The sequence below is a fragment of the Anthonomus grandis genome, chromosome 6 (assembly GCF_022605725.1).
Source record: "Anthonomus grandis grandis chromosome 6, icAntGran1.3, whole genome shotgun sequence".
Lineage (NCBI taxonomy): Eukaryota > Metazoa > Arthropoda > Insecta > Coleoptera > Curculionidae > Anthonomus > Anthonomus grandis.
In genome coordinates this window covers 18,249,821-18,267,931 of record NC_065551.1, presented here as the reverse complement: position 1 = coordinate 18,267,931, position 18,111 = coordinate 18,249,821, and the positions used below count along the sequence as shown (strand labels likewise).

The 18,111-nt window shown below is 31.6% G+C and overlaps 1 long non-coding RNA gene across 1 annotated transcript in view; it reads left to right on the top strand.

The window, feature by feature from the left end:
- LOC126737303 (uncharacterized) overlaps positions 1-15,174 on the top strand; it is a 50,146-nt gene extending 34,972 nt beyond the window's left edge. The window contains exon 2 of the long non-coding RNA XR_007660986.1: positions 14,800-15,174. This is a non-coding gene — a long non-coding RNA (uncharacterized LOC126737303). The remainder of the gene's footprint in view (positions 1-14,799) is intronic.
- Positions 15,175-18,111: the final 2,937 nt, after the last annotated feature.

Sequence of the window (18,111 nt, the reverse complement as noted above, 5' to 3'; positions counted from 1 at the left end):
TGTGGTTTTCAATTGAACTTAAAAATCGTATTATCGAAAAGAAAAAAATGCACAAAAATATAAACAAAAACGATCATCTGCAAATTATAGAGAATTTTCTAGATTGAGACATCTATGCAAGGATCTGACACAGGAATGTTACACACAGTATATTTACTGCACTGAAGCAGCTGTTAGCTCAAACATAAAGAAATTGTGGTCGTTTGTTAATCATAAAAGGAAAAATAAGATACTTGGACGGGACAAGTTGTTCTGGAGAGGAGATTGCTAATATGTTTGCTGATTATTTTTCTACAGTATACTCACGCCATAGTGTTAACATCCCCATTCATGAATTATCTACGTCCGATACCCATATTTTTCACCTTTACATTAGAAAATCAAATATATTTACTAAACTCTCATCCTTGAATATTAACAAGTGTCCTGGACCAGACGGTGTGCCTACTTTATTCCTAAAAAATTTAGCTTTAATCTCTCCCATACACCACGAATTCAATCAGTCCCTTCGAGCTGGAATGTTCCCAGACTATTGGAAAGAGAGTTTTCTAAAGCCTATTCATAAGTCGGGCGACAAAACCAGTGATAGCAAATATCGTCCTGTCACTATACTTAGTGCAGTTCCCAAAGTTTTTGAAAGCTTAGTATGTGACATCATCACCCCCCTTCTTGAACCTCTACTAACTGATCAGGAGTTTGGATTTAGATCACGCAAATCTACGAAGTTCAACCTTCTTACTCAGGTGGACTTTTTGTTGGATACCTTGGAAAAGGGATATCAAGTAGATATAATATACACAGATTTCTCCAGGCATTCGACAAGGTACCTCACAATATTTTGTTGCGTAAACTAAAAATGATTGGTATTGACGAACCTTTATTATCCTGGTTTAAGACCTATTTATCTAATCGTAGACTGATTGTTAAAATTGGTAATTCTCTTTCTAAAACTATTCAGGTTCCATCTGGAGTGCCTCAAGGCTCTCATCTCAGGCCCCTTTTTTTTAAAAATATTATATCGGTCGCTATACCTTTGAAAGAGCTCTTCTTTTTAAGGATTTGGGTGTCACTTTCGATACAAGTTTATAATTTTCTCATCACTTAGATAGTGCTATCAATAAAGCTTTCCACATGCTTGGTTTTGGTAGGAGATGTACTCAAGACTTCACAAGTATTGCCGCTTTGAAATCACTCTACTATGCCCTGGTTCATCCTAGGTCATCCCTGGTCTCCTTTCTATGGGGTACATATTGATTAAAAAGAAATTTTTAGGCAATATTGATCAGGCGAATTACTTTCAACAAGTTAAGCAACTAGATGTTTCAACCACGTAGGAACGAAAAACTAAAAATTTACCGAAAAATAAGAATTCAATATTAAATAATTTTATTTTATTCTAAATTAAAGAAGTTCAATATTAGTATCAAATAGCAGCTTAAGGTAAAGAATATCAAATAAGACTTTAAATTTATAATGAGACATACCTTTGTTTCAGTAAATATTGAGTTTCCTATTTTAAGGGCTCCCGAGAGATTGTCAAGGATATTTGATATACTTATTTCACTCTTTTGAATTAATCTTCACACAAAAAAATCACATTTTTAGGTATTACGATCTCACTACATTAGAACCACGATCGTAGGGTAATTTAAAAGGCACTTAAGATTTATATATTTATACCCTTTAACTATTGAAAAAAAAATAGTTTTTGCACAAAACTAGTTCACTTGCATATGACTTTACAGATATTTACCCAACCCTCATATTTAACAGTACACTGAACTTTTATTATTCAAATTACTTTTAACTTCTAAAAATATTTGGAGTACAGAGAAAAACTGCTATTAAAAGGTCAATTTTTAAAACTTTGTCTATTTTTACAATTTCTGGTAAATATTTTTCAGACGCATTTTCAGTGTGAGAGATAAGGACTATAATTACTGAATGAACTATATCGATAGCAACCAAAAAACATTTTTTTTTCTAATATATGAAAATGGGAAGCAAAATAAAGGGTCCTGTTTACTTCACAATCTTTATTTCAAAAATCCCGACGCGTTTCGGTTGTTAAACCATTGTCGAGGGAAAAATTGTCGGGATTCTTGAAATAAAGATTGTGAAGTAAACAGGAACCTTCGTCTATTATTTTGCTTTGCATAATGGTACTTCACCCTGGAGAAATTTATGGTAATCATATGAAAATTGGGCCTAAATGGTGGGAATATCTAGACCAGTATTTTCATGCTAGTTTGCGTAAAAGTATTTCCATAGGACTACTAATAATGCATGTTCTCCACAGAATATCTATAAACATGCCCACGGACATCAAATCAGTTCTATTTAAATGTAAACAAAAATCCTTTACAATGCCTCTACGACATAAAAAAAAATCCTACATTCCATATCATTAGGTACGCAAATTGCATATATTATACCATTTTCCTTCTTTAAACCAGTAGCGAGGCAGCCTTTCTCGATATGCGATTGTTCACAATATTTTTGCATACCGGCAAATATTCTCTGTTTTGCTTTTATCTTTCTTTTACGTTATCTTTCTGTTGGGTCCGCATTTTCCGGTATGACATAAATTTACCGTGTTCTTATATGTATGATATTCTAGTAAAAATAGCTTGGCTAACAGTAAATTGAATTTTGTATATAGGCTTATATGGTTTAAATGCGAACAATGAGCTCAAACTTATAAGGACTTTTGATTGAATTGAGAGCAATAAAAATTATTAAAGATTATAGATTCATAGTCTCTTGCATCATTCTGATCTGTTTTTCTTAATGATCATGGGTCGTTATTTTTGAATTTCGTGCCCATAACAAAAAATGATATATAAGAGAAAACTTAATTTTCACAACACCTCTTGTGACTACAAAGTTCCCGTCCGAATTTACCTGTAAGATTTATCGGCCACTTGCATGGCATTAAACCAATCAAAATTTCGTGTTGTCACTTTAATTATATACCGTTTCGCGATTTTTCAACTTTCCGCCCTTGATAAATGTGTGCCACGCATGCCCGTGTATAATTTCCTCCCGATACGCTCTCCGATGAATTATGATGATGCAAATTTTCGAACGCGTTAAATTTTGATACCGACTCGGTCAGTTGTCGAGTCGAATGTTGAATGTTCTTGCTTTTGATGCGGCTACACCCATGTTGTAATCATTTGCTGTATCTTAGTAGTTCTTCTTAGATTTTTGTCATTTTTTTATAAATAAATAGAATGTATGTTTTTTTTTTGGAAAAGAAGAAAAAAACGTCTCATTGATAATCGCTTCAATAGAATTAAAGTATTTATCAAATAGGTCTAGTTGTTTTAAAAATATTTTTTCATATAATTTTTGAAACTTTTGTATATACTTACCTAGCTATTTAAAATAGAAATTTTTAGACAAATTTTGGCTTAGTGATATAACAAGGATTTCAAATAAATTCAAGCTATAAATTGGACTTAAATTTATATTTAGTCGATAATATTTGCTAATTTTTGGCGAAGGTTTATCTTGAAATTTTTCAGTTTTTTCACCAGTATAAAGTAAATAGTATTCGTGACTTCAGAGAGCCCAAAATAGCAACCATTTTAGAGGCCAAGAAATGTTTTGGAACAGTTTAATTTAGCTTTATTATCAACATCAGAGTTTGAGTAATTTTGATCAGAAAAGGGTCGTGAAGTTATATTTTATTGGATTAAATTGTTTGTTTACTACCAGCAAGGAAGTTACATACCATAGTCCTTTTATATTTCACACTTATATCTTACAGACTTAGCATTATATGCCCTTAATTTAATGAAAATATAGGTATAATTTTGGGGTTAATATTATTGATTTTCCATTATTTACTTAGTACCAAATTTGAGATAGGTCTTTCGACTAACACAAACTCAAATAGTGCGACAATGTGCGCGTTCAAGTAAAGGTAGACGTTCGATGTTTGTGACCGTGACAAGAGACAGCGACAAACGACCGAGACAAGCGACAGCGACAACTTTTCAAGACACCGAATCAATAGAACTGAATAGGACTCAAAGGAAGCGACAGCGTCGCGCGGCATATCGGTGTTTGCTCATTGTCGCGTGCGACTAGAGACATTACCCCCTTTGGAGCAGTAGTGTCGCAGTGTCTCGCGAGTGAAGTACCAGCATTTTTAGTAAAAAATGGTGTCTTCCTCCAATTTCTCTGTAGAAAACGACGAAAAATTGATAGAATTAGTTCATCAGAACCCACCAATTTATGATCCTGCATTAGAAAGTTACAAAAACGGTGTTGCTACGGGAAAATATATATAGAAAGATATTGCTAAGGCCTTAAATAAAAGCGGTATGTATCATGTAGTACATAGTGTTCTGTGAAATGGAATGTACAGGGTGTCCCAAACTCAATGGCTCAGGGCATTTACGGGGGGAACCAAAAACGATAATGATAAATTGACTTTGTATATTTAAATAGAACAGACATATGTAACTTCTTTCAGGGCAATTAAATTTGACGTTTGCGATATCAGGATATATCGGAAATGTCTGTTTTGATTGTTACGTATTTCAAAATTCATATTAGGCGTGATATCGAGTAATCACTTACCTTTTATAAAAACCCTGGGGCACATACAATTAAACTACAGGAACTAAGTAATGAAATAATTTGCAATTTCTTTTCTGACACAAAATATATTGTTTTATTAGCATCGTCGATCTATAATACGTTCTTGCCAAGAAATTTCTTCACTTGAAAAATACTCTTTCAGTATCTACCTGATTCTTAAACCGCCACTGTTAGCAAATCCACCACCAGGGGCTAAAGGTACCATATTCAACGTGGGGGTTTCTTGATTATCGTTATTATTATTATATTGAAGTAAAGCAGATTGTTGGGTTTCTAAATATCCATCTCGCAAAAGATTATGTAAGCAGCAAGCAGCCATTATCAGACCATCGCATGTTGCGGGTAGTATGGCTATTGGAGTGTGAAAAACTCTTAAAATTTGACGTAACAGTCCAAATGCATTCTCTGTAACCCTGCCAGCACGGCAAATACGATAATTAAATATATATTTTTTCTTGTCAGATTTTGCAACTTTTCGAGGATAGGGCTTCATCATATAGGAATCGATTGCAAATGCTTCGGCATTAGATTAGTTACGGGTAAACATTTTTCTTTAGGAATATTGTAACTGTTCGCGGCTATTTTTCTTCCCATTGCAGATTTCTTAAAGATACTGCTGTCTCCCTCTTTGCCATATGCGCCGACATCTACTAAAATAAATTTGCAATTTGCATCTACAGTTGCTTAGAGGACTATCCAGAAATATTCTTTATAATTGAAATATAGGGAGCCACTGTTCTTGGGGGCTTTAACACGAACGTGCTTGCCATTAATCGGGCCTACACAATTTGGAATGTTCCATTTATTCCAAAATTCTTCAGCGATCCTTTTAAAATCATTTTCAGATTGTAGTGGCATAGTTAGTGAGATAAGGTTTTTACTTAAACTTCCTAATGCGAAAGTTTCTCCCATCGCCATGAAGCTGAAAAAAAACTTTAGTATTTTTTTAAATTCTAGTGATGAATGCAAGAAAAGATGGAAACATGTGAAAGATTCATATAATCGATTTATACGCAAAAGAAAGGGGAGACAGGAGGTTAGGGCAAAGTCTGACGTGTTCAGTGCATTGAGCAAGTATGAACTAATGTTTATGGATTCAGCGCCTAATATAACACCGTCAAACAGTTCTTTGTCCAGCAATCCACAATATAGCGGATATTCTCGAATAAGTACAGATTCTACAATATTTGAGCCTACCAATTTGACTGTGCACCAGGACACCAATTACGAAGCTGATTATTTAAATCCTATTTTTCTAAACTTACGTTAGTGTTAAAAACAGTTTCTCTTCGGGAGTGATTACCGACCTTGTACTTTTTAATGCTATGTATATCTTTCTCTATTAAACTTAAAACAAAATAAAACTGTTCTTTATTTAGTCTGCAGAACTTGCTGAACATGTCGTCATCACATTTCACATATTAGGATATTAACTTATTAAATCTTAAAATATCCCTCTTCCCTTCTTTTTTTAAATAAGAGATGTATGGGTCCTCTTTGGCGCTTGTACATGTAGTAGTATAAAATCAAATCATCTACTTCCTCTTCCTCTAATAGATATAACAGAGCAATTTTATCGCACATTTTCGCGAATTTTAAGTTAATAAAATGAAATCAACCACCAGGGTAGTCAACGCCCGCTCCACGATTGACGACAGATTGATCGGTCGCATTTTGTCAACTGATGATAAAACTGTCGTTGTCGCTTGTTTCGGTCGCTTGTCGCTGTCTCTTGTCGCGGTCGCAAACATCAAACGTCTACCTTAACGGTCATCATGACATTGTCCCGTTTTGCAGCAGTATAATGTTAAATAAGTAATTTGGGAAAATATTTATTATTAGAATAAGCCGTTTTATGTGGATAAATTCCTATTCAGGATTACATTTAATTATCCTTAACTGTTGGTTGTTAACTTGTCACATATTAACATTTGACATTGATGATTGAAACTTTAAGAATGTCATAGAAGGTCGGCAACAATGCAACAATGGTTCTAGAGTTACCTGGCTGTTAATTGGCGATCTGGTCATCGTTTTTTTTCAAAAATAACTTCGACAGGAAAAGTTGGCAAAGTAGCCTTTGGGAGTGTATTATCTCTTTTAGATATGCATATTGGGAATCTGACTCCCAAGAAGTTTGCAAAGGCGGTTGATTGTGGTTAAAGGTTGTTGGTTTTCTTTTGAGGCTCACTAGGGACTTTCCTGGAATAATTGCCACTTTTGTTAGAGAAATGTTTTGGAAATAGCACGTGGCACATGGTCGTCCAAACCCCGCAGCTAGGTAAATTAACAAATCATTATTAAATTATTTCATATTTAAAACACTAAATTGATTAAGTTAATTCTATGATTTATTGAGTTAATTTTTACAAATGAAGTTTACGAGTTTAAACCACCTGCGACTCTTGAACAACTAGAGGACAGGGTTCAGACTGTCTTAAATAATATAAATAAAAACACACTGCGCAAGGTAACTAGAAGTGTTTTAAAGAAATGAGAAAAATGTTTTAACAAAAATGGCCCTCATTTTGAATAGTTTCATTTAATATTATTGTTACAAGCAGTTATTTATTTTATTTAGAAATTACGTAAAAGTATAAGTTTGCAAGTTAGTAAGTCAATAATAATTGTGTGTACGACAAAATGCCAATAAAAACCATGGCCAACTCCGCGAAAAATAAACTATTTAATGTTTTGACGTAAACATAAAATATTTTCATGTGTTCAAAGTCTTATACATCATTTTAAAGAGACAAAAAAGATCTTTTTAATTTAACAAAAAAACAAAATGGCCGCCATAAGAAAAAAAGAAGTTGAGGATGGAATCTCAGAATCGAAACGTCGAAAACAAAAACTGAATTCAGGTATTCGTTGTCCTTAAAAAGTTGTCCTAATAATATTTTTACAGATTTTAAAAATACGTTGAAATAAAAAAAATACAGCCCTTTTTCAAAAATGCAACTTTTTGATTTTTTCCAAATATTTCAAAATCGGAAAAAGATAAAATCGTTCTGAAAGCGGCACTTAATTGGTAACTAAATGGCTTACAACTTTCCCTATTTAACTAATTTTCTATCTCTTATAGTTTCCAAGATACCCATACATGTACACCCAATTTGGGCCACACTGTATACTATACATAAAGTAAATTTGATGGTTAAAAAAAATATTAAATACTTGGGGGTAAAAACTTGGACTCTAATCTAAATTTTTAAGTACACGCTGACTGCTTTATGAGAAACAGTAATAAATTAAACTCTGAGTAATGCTCACCAGGAGTTTGATTTAGTACTGTTTAATTTGGGCCGGTCTCTTTAAGAAAATATAGACTATTACATCGATATTATAAGAAAATTTTTAAAAAAGGTCGGATTTGATAACAGAATTGGCTAAAATCTCTCAATGCATACTAAACATTTATTATACAATACCGTTGCACTTCCTCATTATCATAAAATTTTTTATTTTTTTAAGCGAAAATTATACATCGGACAAAAATCGAGACAATTTAAAATAGGGGTATGAGAACTATCCAAAAATGTAACCGCTACAGACCTATCAAGACTCTGTTGGAAGTTCTAAGTTTGTTATCCGTTCAGTAAAGTTGTATTTAATGTTAACTAATTTATATTTAAATTAAAGAAAGATATTTTTTACCTGTAAATAGACTTTTAATAAGTGTTCAAAATGTTGCCCGTTTTTGGCCAAACAATGATATAGGCGATGTTCAAATTCCTGACGGACATTTTCAAAAACATGTTGTGGGATATCATGGCAGCTGTCGATAATGCGTTGACGAAGTTCATCCAAACTTTCAGGTTAGGGAGTAAACACAATAGATTTCAAATGACCCCATAGAAAAAAGTCTAACGGTGTTATAATAATAATAATAATAATAATAATAATAATAATAATAATAATAATAATAATAATAATAATAATAATAATAATAATAATAATAATAATAATAATAATAATAATAATAATAATAATAATAATAATAATAATAATAATAATAATAATAATAATAATAATAATAATAATAATAATAATAATAATAATAATAATAATAATAAAAATAATAATAATAATAATAATAATAAAAAATTACAATTATGTTATAAACCAAATGCATATCACATATTGAATAGTTCGTTCTTTACAAAGAGCACATTTAATGTGTATTGAAACAATAAAAAAATATCTATAGAACTTAAATTGTATACAAATACAAATAAAATTCCAGAAGGTGACTAATAGGCCATGTTTTCAGACTTCCAGGGAACAACCCCTGCGAGATTCCCTGAATTTTGTTGAGGCCTTATATATATTTAATAATTATAAATTATAAATGACACTTATAAATAATAAACAAAAGCATTTTCCCAGTTAAAGAAAAAAAGAAGAAAGTTAATACAACACGAATAAAAAGCATACTGATGGGATAAGGAGAGAATAGGAAAATGAACTGGAATTGGACAAGGAAAAGGTTGGCACATATAAATAATTCGATTTTATAATTTAAAAATAAAAATAAAAAACAATTTTTATACAATTTTTATTACATTTATTATAAATACTTGTGTGTGTGAGTAAAGTGTGAGTAAAATGAGTAATTTGTTATTGATTTATTAGAATTAGTTTAGTTTTCATTTTAAAAGTTTTTTCTGACATGGTAAAATCATTTATACAATATTTGTTAGTATAGTGTGCTATTAAGTAAGAAAACGATCTCTTAAAAAATTATTTATTGTGTGAAGGAATAGTTAATAATTGTTTTCTTCTAATATTCAAGTTGTGCACGTCAGTCCGATATCTAACTTTTCGATGTAAATATGAAGGAATCCTTGACTTAAGAATTTTGAAAAAGAAGCAAATAAGATGCAACACTCTACGATTGTACATATTTAACCACCCCGCAACCTTTAGCTTATGTAAAATATGTTCTCTCTTAGACAGGAATTCTGAAGTTTTTGTATTCTATATGAGTCAGAAGAATCAAGGCAAGGGCCATAGATGGTGTCACAAAAATTTAATTGGGATAGTACCAATGTTTCACAAAGCATTTTTCTTATAGGCAAATTTAGGTAATCCCTTTGCGAAAAAATCATTTTTAGTGCGGAGTACCCACTTTTCATTTTAAGAGTAACATGATCTTTAAATCTTAGTTTGTAATCCATTAAAAGTCCAAGATTCTTAGCAGAATTTTTAAAAGTTATGTTGTCATTATTAATGTAAAGTTGCAAGTTATTTAAAATATTTGTTCGTTTATTATCACTACAAAAAAGAATGGCTGTGGACTTAGTGGGATTAACTTTTAAAAGTAACTTTTGCGTTTCTATAAATAAATTGTTAAGGTCTTCATTAATTTTTATATTAGCCTGCCAAACATCAGTATCTTTAAAAGAGAAATAGATCTAGGTGTCGTCCGCGTAGTTATGATGTTTACAATATGTTATCTTCTTTGTTATCTGAGATGTGTAAAGTGTGTAGAGTAATGGGCTCAAAATGCTACCCTGCAGAACACCGCTGACTACGTCTAGAAACCCCGATTCATTATCATTTAAAATCACCCGCTCTTTACGATCTGACAAAAAAGAAGATATTAAAGTTACAGCCGACTCACAAAATCCCACATAATGCAAAATTGATAAAAGTATCTGATGATTAACCATATCGAAAGCTTTAGTAAAATCTAGTAAAATTAATACGGTTGCTTGACTATTATCAAGGGCTCTAAATATATCATCAGACACTTGAGCCAACGCGGTGGCACAGCTATACCCTTTACGGAAGCCAGACTGATATTCAGGAATCAAATTATTATTCTTTAAATAGTCCAATATCTGTTGCTCCATAATTTTCTCAATTACTTTAGAAAAAAACAGAAAGAACGGAGACTGATCGAAGATTGCCAAATTCAGTTGGATTTTTTATTTTTGGTATAGGAATAATATTGGCTTGCTTCCATTTTTTTGGAAAGTAGTTTTCCTCTAAACAAATATTTATTAAATGACATAATGGATTAATAATAGCAGGGCAACAAAGTAAGATAAGAGTTATGTTTAAGTTATCGACCCCAAATGCTTTGCTTTTTATAGTTTTTAAAATGTTTACGATTAAGTCTTGAGTTATTAGGTTAAACTTAAATTCATTTGCGACAACTCTATGTTCTTTAAAATATTTAACATAATTAGCATCAACAATATTGTTATTATTATTGCCAATTGTAAAAAAAGTATTAAGTTCTTCAACATTCTGTAGAAAAATTGGAAGTTGTTTTTTATTTTTCTGTGAAACACCAATTTTTTTCAATTCTTGCCAAACTTCTTTATTTTTACAAGTACTAAACTTATATTCAAGGTAAGCTTTTTTCTCTGCTCTTATTGCGCTTGTTATATTTCTATACTGCTTATAGATGTTCCAGTCCTCTCGCTCTTTAGTGATTCTAAATTTATTTAATGCCCTATTGCGAAGTATTTGCATTAATCTAATATTAGCCGTAATCCATGGACTGTAAGGTTTATTTTTATTTTTAACTTTAATTAAGGGAGCATGCATATCCATAATATTATGTAATGACTCCGTGAAAAAGTCAACTTTGGAGTTTATATCTCTCATATCATATATAGTATGTCAGGGAATCAATTCGACTAAATCAGCCTGCAATTGCTCGTAATTTATATCATTTAAATTTTTATATACAAAATTAAAAGTCTGTGGTTGGGTTGGGTTGGGTTGGGTTGGCCAAATTGGTAGTACAATAAACAAGGATGTGATCAGACACACCCACATCCCTAACGCCGCAATCTTGGATAGACTTATGATTAGAGAAAATTAGGTCTATCAGAGACACCGTTATATCTGACACTCTTGTAGGATCAATGATCAATTGCTTCAAACCATAAACCTCAGTTATTTCAAGCAAAGGTAAGTTCGAATTCAGACCCAAAACATTAATGTTAAAATCTCCCAGCAAAAATATGCAATCATAAACAGCATAAAAGTTCTCTAAAATATTATCTAAATTTGAGTAAAACAAATTAAGGTCACCTTTAGGAGGGCGATATATATTACCAATAAGAATCTTTTTATTATTTAGCTTTACTTCAATCCAAATTTGTTCTAAATACATATTCGACTCGCTAATTATTATGCGAAATTCAAAAATATTTTTAATAAACACTGCGACGCCACCACCTCTGCCCAATCGATCCTGTCTGACAATACTATAGTTAGGTATATGTACAACTTCGTCGTTAATATCGGTATGTAACCATGTCTCCGAAACACCAATCACATCATAATGTAAATTATTTATATGATTTTGAAAAATAGGAAAATTATTTGGCAGAGATCTTGCATTGATATGCGCACAAAAAAACATAACAAAAAAAAAATTTTTTTAACAATATAAAGTTTAGAGGGATAGCTTGGAAAGGGAAAAAGGAACAGAAAAAAGGAAATTAATCAGTACCAAAAGTATGCTTTCAAAAAAAAAACAAAAAAGTCAATGCTATTAAACACTTACTCAATTCGAACTTATTATAACTAAGTTTAAAATCGCACATCGTTTTTATCAAACAAAAAATTAAGAATTATACAACACCAGCTATATATCGAATATATATTACGATATATACTCGATTATGAATACATATACTCACATACTAAATAAAACAACTACAATCATATACAGACCAGCAAAAATTCTCATCCAAAATCTACAAATTAACCCAATAACCAAAAGGCCTGCCAAAAGAAAATGGCATTAATGTGTATATCCCAAACTTTGCCCTGCCAAACCTCTTTTAATCTTCAAGATCATTCATAGAAATTAATTAATTAAAAATAGCTCGATCTTACATTAAGCTTAGTATATAAGAATTTTTATAGGTAATAGACTTTTAACATTCTAAAAACTGAACACAATGTTTAATTTACAATTTCAAGTCATAGAAATTTGAACTCACCGATTAATTACTTCATAAATCACTGATATCCAGGATCCTCAACACTTGATTGTTCTTCTTGATATACACATTGCCGTTATGAACCCACGCACTTTTATAGGTATGTTTTTTCACAGCCGCCTGAAACGAATTAAGTCGCGATTTGGTCAAATCTTCCTTGATTTGTATTTGTTTATTTTTAAGTAATGCACGCGACTTAAGCACCGATACCCTAGCTTCGCTGCAAGAAAACCGAACTATCACTGCTTTTGGTTTACCGGTATGTTGTTTAGATGTGACACGAAAACATTTTTTTATAGAATTACTTGGTATTTTTGTTTTGAGCTCGGTGTTAAATAGATTCAATACGTCATCTTTCAACGCTGTTGGGTTTTCACCTTCGGCTGGTTGAAGTCCAAATATGCGCAGATTTTTATTGCGATACTGCTGCTCCTGGGCATCCAATGATGCTTCAAGACGCTTATTGACCTCCATAACCTTATTTAATTTTTCTTCCAATGACGAAATCTTGGCCTCTTGTTCTTGTTACCGACGTTCGAATTTTTTTTCAATAATTTTAACCACCTTTTCCGCTACTTCCTCTAGAAATTTCTCGTTAAACATAGCAGTTATAATGGTCTTAATCTCACGAACATCCGCACTTGCCAAGCCCATGTTTATGCAAAAACAAACTCTCGCAATATATCTACACAATCCTTCAAAGATTAACTTCACACACCAAATAGTAACTAATTCTCCACTTTTACTAATTTTTTTGGATACATTTACGGAGCGACTTTAAACTTTTGTTTACGCCAAAAGCGCCATCTATCGATTATTATATCAGGAGATCTAGCAGGCCATTCTATAGGCCCCCTTCGCCCTATCCATTTATCTGGAAACTCGTCGTCTAGCCATTGCCGAACGGGAAGAACATATTGAGGAGGAGCGCCGTCTTGCTGGAAATATATTTCAGACTCATCAAGTATAGGGTTTCCATCATCATCGATTTGGGTTTCAATGGATTCAGTGATAAGCGGATTGATGATATTTTCCAACATTTCCAAATAAATGTCTCCATTTAAATTTTCGTTAATAAATAATGGCCCAAGCACTTTATTTCCTAAAATGCCTGCCCATACATTAATTTTTTGAGGGTACTGGGTATGCCCTTCTACAAATGCATGAGAATTTTCATTGCCCCAATATCTACAGCTATGCTTATTAACAAATCCATTTAGAAAAAATGTGCATTCATCGCTGAAGCAGATATGCTTAACATGAATAGTATTATCATTAATCGCTTCAGTCATTTTTTCACAAAACTCAACTCGCCTATCGAAATTGTCTTCGGTTAACTCTTGCAATACTTTTTTTTTGAATGGATGAAATTTATAAAGTTTGGTGACTGTGTGAACAGAGCCTAATGAAATACCAGAGGCAGCAACAATTTTGCGTAATGAAGTATTAGGATTTATTCCAAAATGACCCAAAACTTCAACTTGAGCGGCTTCATTCAAAATTCGCCGATGATCACGTTTTTTATTTACAACAGATCCAGTTTTAGTAAACTTAGTAACAAGGTCCAAAACATACCTATGCGAAGTTATCTTCTCCGGATATCTGGCGTTAAACGTGATGGCAGTTTGCCGAGCACATTGGTTTTGGGCACCATAAATTAGAATAATTTCCACTCTTTCGGCTAGTGTGTAAACCATTTTAAAAGTAAAATCTTCAATTCAACAAATACATTTTCACTATTCCAAGATTGTCACAAATGTAACTGACGGCAAAATAAATTCTTTATTTTCCTTAGCAACCATAAATAACTAAGCAGATATAACAATAAATACAGTTCGCCCAGGATATCTGTGTTGATGAAAAGAATGCGGAAAAAAAATCAGGTTGTTATTTAGTTTTTTCCACGTCTAATCTTCGGAATTGCTGTTTATGTTGGTAGTTTCCGTTTTAAATTATAAACGAATTGTAAATTTTAAACAAGCTATTACTCGATATCCCTTGCCATTTAAAATTTTTAAGGGGATGACCCTGGGGGGTAGAGGGTGAAAGGGGGTGAAGTAATTTTAGGTTAGAAAGTTGTGACAAACCTTACGTCAAAAGGTTTCGGCGTTTTTTTTTTTAACAGTGTATTCATATATATATATTAAGTAAATTTTAGAGCCTACTATCAATTCATTATTTTTTTTATCTTTGATTTTTGTAATTTTTTTAGTTATTCGTCTTAATTCCATAGTTAGGTCGTGGCCTAACTTCTTATCCGGGTATTTCTGGATCACTAGAGAGCGGTGATTGTCGATTAGAACTACCAGGATGATGCCCAACGTGTCTCAGGAAAAGTAACCGAGATGCTGTTTATTCGAGTCATTGCAAAAACACGACCTAGAAAAAATGTGTTGCAATATGATTAAACCATCAACATGAGCCGACCTTATTATGCAATATAATTAATACCACTTATTATTGTTATTTAAGAATTCAATGGAAGCACTATTAAAAATGTGTATATATTATGTATTATTTTTTAAATTTAATTTATCTATATATAGCTTCTTTGGTCCAATAAAGATTATTATTATTATTATTATTACATGCTCACAGTATTTTTTAATTTTTAAAATGAAATTTTCATATAATTTTCTTTAAATAAAAAAAACGTTTAGGCACTTGAAAATATTTTTTAAATTTTCTATCCATTTCAGTTAATGCTGGAATTTTTATAAATCAAATTAAGTTATTATTCATAATTTCTTAGCAGTTCTGGTCATTCTTGTTTTTTTCAGGATTTTTATTTTTTCGGAAATAAGAAAATATATTTTCCAGCTAGCTAATTGAGATTACTTTTTTAAACAGAAAAAGTTACAGATTTTAATTTAAAGCCTAAAGAGACTAAAACGAACAAAAAAATAACATCATAATTTCGAAATCATGTTATAGATCTTAGTCTACTTGTTGAATAATAAAATCTGTATAAAAAGCAAAAAAAAATATTTGCATTCATGCCCATTACTACTTTATCAATACATACTAAATTATTCTCACGAAACCAGAGTAAAATATACAAATCTATAGCTGAAAGTCACGAATTTAATACACATGATGGGACGCCGGTGGCAAACTTTTATTTTTTTTGACGTTTAAATAAACATAGACAAGTTATTATAAAATAAATAACTCGACCTGGTATATTCCTCGGTTCTTCTCGGCGAAATCGATTACATACTAACCCCCAGGAAAAAGATGCAATAAATAATGTACCACTTTGTTTGGTTATTGAGTTTGGACGAACAACTGGAATGAGGTTGGCTGCATTTATTCACTTTCTGACAATTTACGTGTCGGGTAGAATTGACTGTCAGAGATGGAAATGGATCGTCTTGAGGTTAATCCATCATCACTGTGGCATCAGTGGCGGCTATTTTATAATTTGAAATCGTAGCCAATAATATGAAGTAACACAATCTTCAAAACAATCAAAACATGAACAGGGAATGACTTCTTTTAATGTCCTCGTGATTATTGTAAAAATATCATTTGCAGACTTAGAATTATTGAGTCGAGTAATTTTTACTAATTTGCTTTGCTGGAACTTAAAGTCGAGTCAAAAGAATGATTAGAAAATTAAACTATATATGGTGATAAGTTATTTACTGATATTTACATTGATCAATTTATCAGAATTCCAGATAGTATTATCTGGTAATTTTAATTCAAAAGGTTGACATTTCATGTTTATAATTATATTGAGAGAAATAAGTGTACCGACAGATGTAAAGGTGTGTCTGGGAGAATTAAAATGCCTCTGATCCTCAAATGACAACATCTTTTGACTTATATTAATTTATATACTATAGATTTCTTCCTAGAATTTGTATTTTGTAAAAAGATTTTTTCTATTTTAAGCTCTGAATAATTGAAACTCTTGGTCTCTTGACAATTTAAGCTCTCATGTCGTATTATTAATTACCGATTTTTCCCAAATTATGTTAATTGTGAAGTCCTTGTATAACTTCAAATTAATGTTTTTTTGTCCAGGGAAGTAATAAAAATATCAACATTAATAGCCACCTTAAACTAGTAATAAATTTTTTAGTTATAGTTAATATTTTTTACCTCCAGCTATAGTCTTTTTAAGACCTCTTACATAGAGTCGCTGATTTCTTAGCAAAATGATTTCTTCATGGTATATCCTATCCTCTGTATATATTAATTAGGCAGCAACTTTGGAAACTATCCATCGTAAGATCTCTTCATAATATTCAATTTAATAATAGACATGGAATTTCCTGAAAATTCGATCTTTCTGACTGAAATACATAAATCAATGATAATCAAGATGTCCCTGCCTTTTCTGTAGATATATAGGTTGGCGAATAGAAGACTATACATAGGCCTTATAAATGGCAACACCGCTTCTTACTTACTTTCTGGTTGATAAGCGGCGCGCCGGATTGCGATCGTCTGATTTGCTATTTTCAGAATCCCTTCCGAAAAAGTTCAATTGAATAAATGGTTTTATGGAGGCAATTTGGTAGTACAATGCAAGGATTATTCCAAAATTGTTGAATCTGCCAAGTTCATTTTACCTTAAAAGGCTCTTGGAAGTAAAAAACAGCTTTTATAAAAGGCTAATTATTTGTTTAACTAAAAAAGAGGTCTTTTTGAGTCTTTTATTTATAGAATTATTTGTTAAGTTCATTATTTAGAGTTCTATTTTCTATTTTCTAATAATGTTTACATTCTATTTTTATGAGAGTTTATATTTTATTTTAGTAAGAACTAAGCTTTAATTTTTAATATGCTATGTATAGCATAAAAAAAAATGTTATTCCATTGAATCTATGCGGGTTTTACACATTGTTATATTTATTAAAAAAAAAATAAGTTAATTAATAATATTTTATCTTATTTACTTTATTTACTTGGATGAAACGAAATTTGAATGGACGGATGGGTAATAACAGGAAGGAAAAGAGGGGAAAAAGAGGGTAAGTATGGGAAGTGAGGGTTAGAAAATGGGTACAAGGGAACCAATGGAAGGAGGGAGAGAGGAGGGAGACTTACTATAGAGGTGACGGCTCAGGGGATCTTCTCAAAAGGGAAGCCGACTAGCACTAATCACTTTGGTAGAGTGGCGTGGATTCCACAAGAGTTCAATAAAATATAAGCGCCACCTGGATGGATAAGAAAATTCCGATGACCAAAAAAACAGGAAACTACTAAAAGCCCTATACCTGTAAACCTGAAAGAAAATCTCACAAGGAAGAACAGACAGGGAGATTTATAAATACAATTAATTATATTGATCCTTAATATTATGTACAAGTGTTATGGTGTAATTAATACTGTACTTGAAAGAGACAAATTAACAATAAAATAAATATTAACCCTTTACTTTGGCTATTAAATTATATGCTATTAAATTACAGCTTTAGTGTGAGAGCACCTTATAACTCATGGGCTCACACCAGTCTTGTCTAACTTAGAAAGTTAGGTTATCTTTCAAAAATCAAAATACACATAAAAG